Here is a 9,937-nt window from a genome sequence, read left to right as displayed (position 1 = left end):
TTCCCACCAACAGTGTAAGAGGGTTCCCTTTTCTCCGCATCCTCTCCAACATTTGTTGTTTCCTGCCTTGTTAATTTTCCCCATTCTCACTGGTGTGAGGTGGTATCTCATTGTAGTTTTGATTTGTATTTCCCTGATGGCAAGTGATGCAGAGCATTTTCTCATATGCATGTTGGCCATGTCTATGTCTTCCTCTGTGAGATTTCTGTTCATGTCTTTTGCCCATTTCATGATTGGATTGTTTGTTTCTTTGGTGTTGAGTTTAATAAGTTCTTTATAGATCTTGGAAACTAGCCCTTTATCTGATATGTCATTTGCAAATATCTTCTCCCATTCTGTAGGTTGTCTTTGAGTTTTGTTGACTGTATCCTTTGCTGTGCAAAAGCTTCTTATCTTGATGAAGTCCCAATAGTTCATTTTTGCTTTTGTTTCTTTTGCCTTCGTGGATGTATCTTGCAAGAAGTTACTATGGCCGAGTTCAAAAAGGGTGTTGCCTGTGTTCTTCTCTAGGATTTTGATGGAATCTTGTCTCACATTTAGATCTTTCATCCATTTGGAGTTTATCTTTGTGTATGGTGAAAGAGAGTGGTCTAGTTTCATTCTTCTGCATGTGGATGTCCAATTTTCCAAGCACCATTTATTGAAGAGACTGTCTTTCTTCCAATGGATAGTCTTTCCTCCTTTATCGAATATTAGTTGCCCATAAAGTTCAGGGTCCACTTCTGGATTCTCTATTCTGTTCCACTGATCTATGTGTCTGTTTTTGTGCCAGTACCACACTGTCTTGATGACCACAGCTTTGTAGTACAACCTGAAATCTGGCATTGTGATGCCCCCAGATATGGTTTTCTTTTTTAAAATTCCCCTGGCTATTCGGGGTCTTTTCTGATTCCACATAAATCTTAAAATAATTTGTTCTAACTCTCTGAAGAAAGTCCATGGTATTTTGATAGGGATTGCATTAAATGTGTATATTGCCCTGGGTAACATTGACATTTTCACAATATTAATTCTGCCAATCCATGAGCATGGAATATTTTTCCATCTCTTTGTGTCTTCCTCAATTTCTTTCAGAAGTGTTCTATAGTTTTGAGGGTATAGATCCTTTACATCTTTGGTGAGGTTTATTCCTAGGTATCTTATGCTTTTGGGTGCAATTGTAAATGGGATTGACTCCTTAATTTCTCTTTCTTCAGTCTCATTGTTTGTGTATAGAAATGCCACTGACTTCTGGGCATTGATTTTGTATCCTGCCACGCTACCGAATTGCTGTATGAGTTCTAGCAATCTTGGGGTGGAGACTTTTGGGTTTTCTATGTAGAGTATCATGTCATCGGCGAAGAGGGAGAGTTTGACTTCTTCTTTGCCAATTTGAATGCCTTTAATGTCTTTTTGTTGTCTGATTGCTGAGGCTAGGACTTCCAGTACTATGTTGAATAGCAGTGGTGAGAGTGGACATCCCTGTCTTGTTCCTGATCTTAGGGGAAAGGCTCCCAGTGCTTCCCCATTGAGAATGATATTTGCTGTGGGCTTTTCATAGATGGCTTTTAAGATGTCGAGGAATGTTCCCTCTATCCCTACACTCTGAAGAGTTTTGATCAGGAATGGATGCTGTATTTTGTCAAATGCTTTCTCTGCATCCAATGAGAGGATCATATGGTTCTTGGTTTTTCTCTTGCTGATATGATGAATCACATTGATTGTTTTACGGGTGTTGAACCAGCCTTGTGTCCCAGGGATAAATCCTACTTGGTCATGGTGAATAATTTTCTTAATGTACTGTTGGATCCTATTGGCCAGTATCTTGTTGAGAATTTTTGCATCCATGTTCATCAGGGATATTGGTCTGTAATTCTCCTTTTTGGCGGGGTCTTTGTCTGGCTTTGGAATTAAGGTGATGCTGGCTTCATAGAACGAATTTGGAAGTACTCCATCTCTTTCTATCTTTCCAAACAGCTTTAGGAGAATAGGTATGATTTCTTCTTTAAACGTTTGATAAAATTCTCCTGGGAAGCCATCTGGCCCTGGACTCTTGTGTCTTGGGAGGTTTTTGATGACTGCTTCAATTTCCTCCCTGGTTATTGGCCTGTTCAGGTTTTCTATTTCTTCCTGTTCCAGTTTTGGTAGTTTGTGGCTTTCCAGGAATGCGTCCATTTCTTCTAGATTGCCTAATTTATTGGCGTATAGCTGTTCATAATATGTTTTTTAAAATCGTTTGTATTTCCTTGGTGTTGGTAGTGATCTCTCCTTTCTCATTCATGATTTTATTAATTTGAGTCTTCTCTCTCTTCTTTTTAATAAGGCTGGCTAATGGTTTATCTATCTTATTAATTCTTTCAAAGAACCAACTCCTGGTTCTGTTGATCTGTTCCACAGTTCTTCTGGTCTCGATTTCGTTGAGTTCTGCTCGAATCTTTATTAACTCCCTTCTTCTTTTGGGTGTAGGATCTATTTGCTGTTTTTTCTCTAGCTCCTTTATGTGTAAGGTTAGCTTTTGTATTTGAGTTCTTTCCAGTTTTTGAATGGATGCTTGTATTGCGATGTATTTCCCCCTTAGGACTGCTTTTGCTGCATCCCAAAGATTTTGAACGGTTGTATCTTCATTCTCATTAGTTTCCATGAATCTTTTTAATTCTTCCTTAATTTCCTGGTTGACCCTTTTATCTTTTAGCAGGATGGTCCTTAACCTCCATGTGTTTGAGGTCCTTCCAAACTTCTTGTTGTGATTTAGTTCTAATTTCAAGGCATTATGGTCCGAGAATATGCAGGGGACAATCCCAATCTTTTGGTATCGGTTCAGACCCGATTTGTGACCCAATATGTGGTCTATTCTGGAGAAAGTTCCATGTGCGCTTGAGAAGAATGTGTATTCAGTTGAGTTTGGATGTAAAGTTCTGTAGATATCTGTGAAATCCATCTGGTCCAGTGTATCATTTAAAGCTCTCGTTTCTTTGGAGATGTTGTGCTTAGAAGACCTATCGAGTATAGAAAGAGCTAGATTGAAGTCACCAAGTATAAGTGTATTATTATCTAAGTATTTCTTCACTTTGGTTAATAATTGATTTATATATTTGGCAGCTCCCACATTCGGAGCATATATATTGAGGATTGTTAAGTCCTCTTGTTGAATAGATCCTTTAAGTATGATATAGTGTCCCTCTTCATCTCTCACTACAGTCTTTGGGGTAAATTTTAGTTTATCTGATATAAGGATGGCTACCCCTGCTTTCTTTTGAGGACCATTCGAATGGTACATGGTTCTCCAACCTTTTATTTTCAGGCTGTAGGTGTCCTTCTGTCTAAAATGAGTCTCTTGTAGACAGCAAATAGATGGGTCCTGCTTTTTTATCCAGTCTGAAACCCTGCGCCTTTTGATGGGGTCATTAAGCCCGTTCACATTCAGAGTTACTATTGAGAGATATGAGTTTAGTGTCATCATGATATCTATTCAGTCTTTGTTTTTGTGGACTGTTCCACTGAACTTCTTCTTAAAGGGGAATTTTAAGAGGCCCCCTTAAAATTTCTTGCAGAGCTGGTTTGGAGGTCACATATTCTTTCAGTTGCTGCCTGTCTTGGAAGCTCTTTATCTCTCCTTCCATTTTGAATGAGAGCCTTGCTGGATAAAGTATTCTTGGTTGCATGTTCTTCTCATTTAGGACCCTGAATATATCCTGCCAGCCCTTTCTGGCCTGCCAGGTCTCTGTGGAGAGGTCTGCTGTTACCCTAATACTCCTCCCCATAAAAGTCAGGGATTTCTTGTCTCTTGCTGCTTTAAGGATCTTCTCTTTAGCTTTGGAATTTGCAAGCTTCACAATTAAATGTCGAGGTGTTGAACGGTTTTTATTGATTTTAGGGGGGGATCTCTCTATTTCCTGGATCTGAATGCCTGTTTCCCTTCCCAGATTAGGAAAGTTTTCAGCTAGAATTTGTTCAAATACATATTCTGGCCCTCTGTCCCTTTCGGCGCCCTCGGGAACCCCAATTAAACGTAGGTTTTTCTTCCTCAGGCTGTCGTTTATTTCCCTTAATCTATCTTCATGGTCTTTTAATTGTTTGTCTCTTTTTTCCTCAGTTTCCCTCTTTGCTATCAACTTGTCTTCTAGGTCACTCACTCGTTCTTCCACCTCGTTAACCCTCGTCGTTAGGACTTCTAGTTTGGATTGCATCTCATTCAATTGATTTTTAATTTCTGCCTGATTAGCTCTAAATTCTGCAGTCATGAAGTCTCTTGAGTCCTTTATACTTTTTTCTAGAGCCACCAGTAGCTGTATAATAGTGCTTCTGAATTGGCTTTCTGACATTGAATTGTAATCCAGATTTTGTAACTCTGTGGGAGAGAGGACTGTTTCTGATTCTTTCTTTTGAGGTGAGGTTTTCCTTCTAGTCATTTTGCTCAGTGCAGAGTGGCCAAAAGCAAGTTGTATTGGGAAAAAGAGAAAAAGAGAGGAGAGAAAGAAGGAAAGAAAAGAGAAAGAGGAAAAACAAGGGAAGAAAAAAAAACGAAAAGAAAAAAAAAGAGAGAAGAAAAAGAGAAAGAAAAAGAAAGGAGAAAAAAAAGGGGGTGGGAGAAGGAAACAAATCAAAAAGCAAAACAAAACAAAACAAAACAAAACAAAAAAAAAAAAAAGAAGAAGAACCACCGGGGAGTATCTTCTGATTCTGTGTACTTTAAGTCCCTTGGCTTCTCCTGGAAGTTGTCCGTCTAGCTGGTGTTCTGGGGGAGGGGCCTGTTGTGCTGATTTTCAGGTGTTAGCACTTGGGGGAGCTGCTGTGCCCCTGCCTGGTGCAGGGCTCAGTGGGGGTTGTTTACCCCGTGAGGCCGCAGGAGGAACAGCCCCAGTGGCGGGGCAGCTCTGGAAACCTGGATTCAGCTCCGGCAGGAACTCCGTCTGCAGGGCCTGGAGGCTCCGGGGCGGGGCCGCTGATGTGCTCAGCTGGGGCAGGAGCGTCCTTGCTGTCCTGGGCCCTCCCGGCCTCTGCCTGTCCCGGGGGAGGCCGGATCCTGGGCTGTGTCCCGGCGCCCTGTGCTCCGGAGCCTGCGCTGGTGGATTCGCGCTCCCGGGCCGCGCAGCCCCCTCCGCGGAGCCACCGCCCAAGTCTCTTCGAGCTGCTCCTGGAACCGCGCAGCCCCCTCCGCACGGAGCCTCTTCCTCTGCCCGAGCCCCTCCGAGCTGCTCCCGGGGCCGCGCAGCCCCCTCCGCGGAGCCGCCGCCCGAGCCCCTTCAGCTGCTCCGGGTCCCGCCGGGTCCCGCCGTGCGCGCTGCAGCCCTTAGGGAGCTCGGCGCACTCTCCTGGGCGCGCAGTTGCTGTTACTGTCCCCGGGAGCCCGAGGGCATCCCCGCCCTCCTGGGTCCTGCTCCAACTCCCCGCGAGCCCCTTTCCGCCCGGGAAGGTTGGTGCAGCTCCTGCTCCTCCGGGACGGGGCTCTCCTGTCCTGGGGACACTCGCCCCGGCCTCAGCCCGGCTCCTCCTGGGCCCCTCCCCCTTGGAGGCCTTTTGTGTCTTTATTTCTTTTTCCCCGTCTTCCTACCTTGATAGAAGCGCGAACTCTTCTCACTGTAGCATTCCAGGTGTTCTCTCTTTAAATCTCAGGCCGAATTCATAGATTTTCAGGATAATTTGAAGGTTTTCTAGGTAGTTTGGTGGAGACAGGTGATTTGGAGACCCTACTCCTCCGCCATCTTGCTCCTCCCTCTTTATGTTGTTTTAAATACGCCATTGTTTGGCACAGCATGACAGTAATTAACAATATTGTATTACATACTTGAAAGTTTTTATTTATTTATTTATTTATTTATTTTTTCATACTTGAAAGTTTTTAAAGGAATAGATCTTAAATGTCGTTACCGCACGCGCACACACACACACACACTTTTAATTATGTAAAAGAATGGAGATGAAATGTTAATCTTATTGTGGTAATCATTTTGCAATATATACATGTATCTAATTATCATATTGAATATCTCAAACTTATGTGCCTGATATGTCAATGTCTGACTAAAGCTGGGAACAAATTAAATTAAATTTAAAAAGCCATTGTTTTAAGTAATTCTTCAGGAATATCTTTGTATATAATTCATTGAATGCTTGTTAGATTAGTTCCTTAGAAACATTCCTAGCAGGATTGCCAAGTTTCATGTACATTTTTAAATTTGATACAGATTGCAGATTTCTTTCCATAAAGGTTATACCAATTTACATGCCCATTATCAGTCTGTAACTTCTCCCACCAACACTGCTCACTGACAATCATATTGATTTTTTACAGATTGATGATTATTAGATTATTGTTTTAGGATTATCTTTTGATCATTAGTAAGATCGAGTATTTTTTCTTATAGTTATTGTCATTTGCTTTGCCTGCATAAATTGTCTCTATATCTTTTAATTTTAATTTTTTTTATTTTTTAAAAATATTTTATTTATTCATGAGCAACACAGAGAGACCGAGACACAGGCAGAGAAAGAAGCAGGCTCCATGCAGGGAGCCCAACGTGGGACTCGATCCCGGGTCTCCAGGATCACGCCCCGGGCTGCAGGCGGTGCCAAACCAGTGCGCTACCGGAGCTGCCCTCCAGGTCTTTTAATTTTTAAACTATAGTATTTATATTTTTAAATAGATTTAAAATCCTTTATTGACTAAAGATATTAACTGTTTGTCAGTCTACTACAAATATTTTCCCTAATAATTTCTTTGTTTTTCAGTTTTGTTTATGGTGCATTTTCTTGAATAGAAATTGTAATATTTACATGTAAAAAAAATTTTTTTTTTTGAAAGGGAAATAGAGAGAGAGAGAGAGAGAGAGGATAGGGGAGGGGAAGAGAGAGAATCTTAAGCAGGCTCCATACCCAATGTAGAGCCTGACACGGCTGGATTTTACAACCCTGAGATCATGACCTAAAATGAAATCAACCGTCAGACGCTTAACCTATTGAACCACCCAGGCACACCTACATGTAAAATCTTGCAATATTCTCCTTTATGATTTCTCAATTTCAGTTCATCCTTAGAAAGAATACTCTCAAGATAAAATTATTGTAGTTTTTATTATTTAAAAATTCTTTCCTAAGATTTTATTTTTAAGTAACTTCTACATTCAATGTGGGACCCAGACCCACAACCCGGAGATCAATAGTTGCATGCTTTATTGAATGAGCCAGCCAAGCCAGGTGCCCCAATATTGTAATATTTTAAATATACTATTGGATCTAACACAGAAAATTTTATTGCTTCTGGAATTTATTTTTGCGTATTGTGATGGGAGGTAGTATTCTTTTTTTTCTGATTAGAGGGTAATTGTCACAATTATATTTGTTTCATAATTCATTCTTTCCTACTTATTTGGAATTATCCTTTTATCTTCTACTTAGTTCCCTACTATGTGTAGATCTATCAGGATTTTCTGTTCTCTATTTTACATGTTTATAGTAGAATAAGAGATTTGATCACTTCTATCTCCTATGAGAATGAGTCTAGTGCTTCATCATTAAGGATATTTGTTTGTATTTATTTAAAAATGATCATGTTGAAGGAATTTCTGTCTTTAATAAAAGCTTTAAACAGTATATCATTGTGGATGTCAATTTTTTTCAAATGCGTTTTTCAGGATTTATTGGAATGACCCCATTGCTTTCCTTACTTAGTCTTGCACTGTAATGATTTTTATCGATAGATAGCCTACTGTTCAACCTTTTTTGCATTCTTAGTATATAAAGACTACCTGCTTTTGATGTTATTCATAAGTAAGCCACTGGATATGAATTTTTAACATTTTACATAGGATGCCTACATTTAATGTTTCTAAGCAAGACTTACACATTGTTTTCTGCCTTTGTCATCTTTTTGCCAGGTTTTGATAACAAGTTTATGCCTGACTCAGAAAATAAATTTACATATCTTTTTTTTCTTCTATGCTCTGGAATTTTTGAAACAATATCTTAATTATAGCTTCCTTAAAAAAATGAAATAATTAATGTAAGAAAACACTGGTCTGGCACTTTTCTTGAGGCTAGGTCTGTGACAACTTCCTTATCTTTCCCCCATAGTTTTAGTTTTATTTCTCTCCTTTAAGTGGTCAATTTTAGGGGCACCTAGATGGCTCAGCAGTTGAGCATCTGCCTTTTGCTCAGGTCATCATCTTGGGGTTTTGGGATTGAGTCTCACTTTGGGCTTCCTGCAGGGAGCCTGCTTTTCCCTCTGCCTGTGTCTCTCATGAATAAATAAAAACTTAAAAAAAAAAGTGGTCAATTTTAGTAGTGTGCATTTTCCTGTATGAATATCCCTAGGCATGCTATTGTTCAAAGTAGTTTCTTATATTCTTTTCAAAATCTTTGTGTTTCTGGTTCCTTCCTTTTCTGGGTCAGGAGATGGCATGTTAATAGAGGAGAGTATGGACGTAGGAGCCACACTGCCTGGATTTGAATCCTAGCTTCACTGTTTACAAGCTGTATGACCTTGGGTATATTCCTTTATTTCTCCTGCCTCTCCAACTATAATATGGAGAAGAAAATGGTTCCGACCTCATAGGATTGTGGTGAAGATGAAATGAGATAGTATATGGGAAAAGTGCTTAGAATAGTGACTGACATTATATGAATATACATAATATAATACATATTACATATATATTATATATTTATAACTTTATATAATATAAACACTGCATCAGTGTTTGCCCCTAATTTTGTGGATATTCCCTTTATTCCTTAAAAATATTAGGCTAGCTGGTGGTTTATCTATTATATTTGTTTTGTCTTCTTGTCTTCCATTTTACTCTGACCTGATTTCCTCTCATTTTTGTCCTTTGGCCATATATATCTTTACAAATTACCTCCAATATAATGATATTTGATAAATATAGTTTAAAGTGCTTAAAATTTGATAATAAATACTTTATTTCATTTGAAGAAATTTAAAAAGATATATGCAGAATATGTTTGCAGCAGGTATAAAACAAACCAAGTGTATATTTAGTGGAGATCATAGGTGCCATGCCCCAATATTCTCTTGTAGAATCCCAGACACCAGAGTCCAAACTGTGAGAGAATCCTCTGGCTGGACAATTTTAAGGAGATAAGAGTTCTCCTTGGGCTGTTCATCTCCTGCCCTTTTTGCCAAATCTGCTACTGCTGTTGAATAGCACTTAGGGATGCCTGTTATGTCGAGAGAAGAGGGCCTACCACCACTCAGCTGAAGGTCAAGGTGAGGCAAGGTTAGAGAAAGCCTTCTGATACTATTCTTATAACGATGCATCCTCTCAACCTCAACTTTCTGCAAACTGGGAGGCATTAGGCCTGGATTCTAATGGCATTTGGCGTGATCCGGAGGACAGAACTTGGTCATCAGACCCGTAGAGCTCTGTATCTATTTTCCTTCTTCCACTCTAATGCCTCTATGGTGCCAGTCTCCCTCTTCTTTGTCTCAAAAGAATGGCCTATCCAAGGGCTTGCTAATTTTGGGAAGGCCTTCCATCTTCAGGTAAGATCCTATGTTATTTTGATAGAACTCTAAATTCTAGTTTATTGTAGTAATACAGAAATTGCAGGATATTAAAAGAAGCCACAATGACTCCCTCTTTTTTATCTGCTCATCAGTGCAATGCCAAGTAGAGTATATACACTAACCATATTAGGACTGAGCTTTGATGTCATTTGCAGTGATCTTGAGTTGCCCAGAGCAGTGTGCCTTCCTCTGGGACAGGGTCGATGATGGTAGGGTTTTCTGTCCCTTTTTGCTAACTTTCTGCAGACTCTATAAGCCTACCATACCAAGGAATGGGGATGTTTGGCAACATAGGAGTTATGGTCTCTTTTTAAAAAGGTTTTTCTTACCAGCAAAAATTATGGTCTTAGGGAACATATAGACACAAATTTCATATCTGTAGAATGAAAGTGGAGAAAGTAGGGCAGAGAAAGAGAAAAAACCCCCCAACAA

The sequence above is a fragment of the Canis lupus genome, chromosome 13, assembly GCF_048164855.1.
Source record: "Canis lupus baileyi chromosome 13, mCanLup2.hap1, whole genome shotgun sequence".
NCBI lineage: Eukaryota > Metazoa > Chordata > Mammalia > Carnivora > Canidae > Canis > Canis lupus.
Note: the sequence above shows the minus strand (reverse complement) of the source record.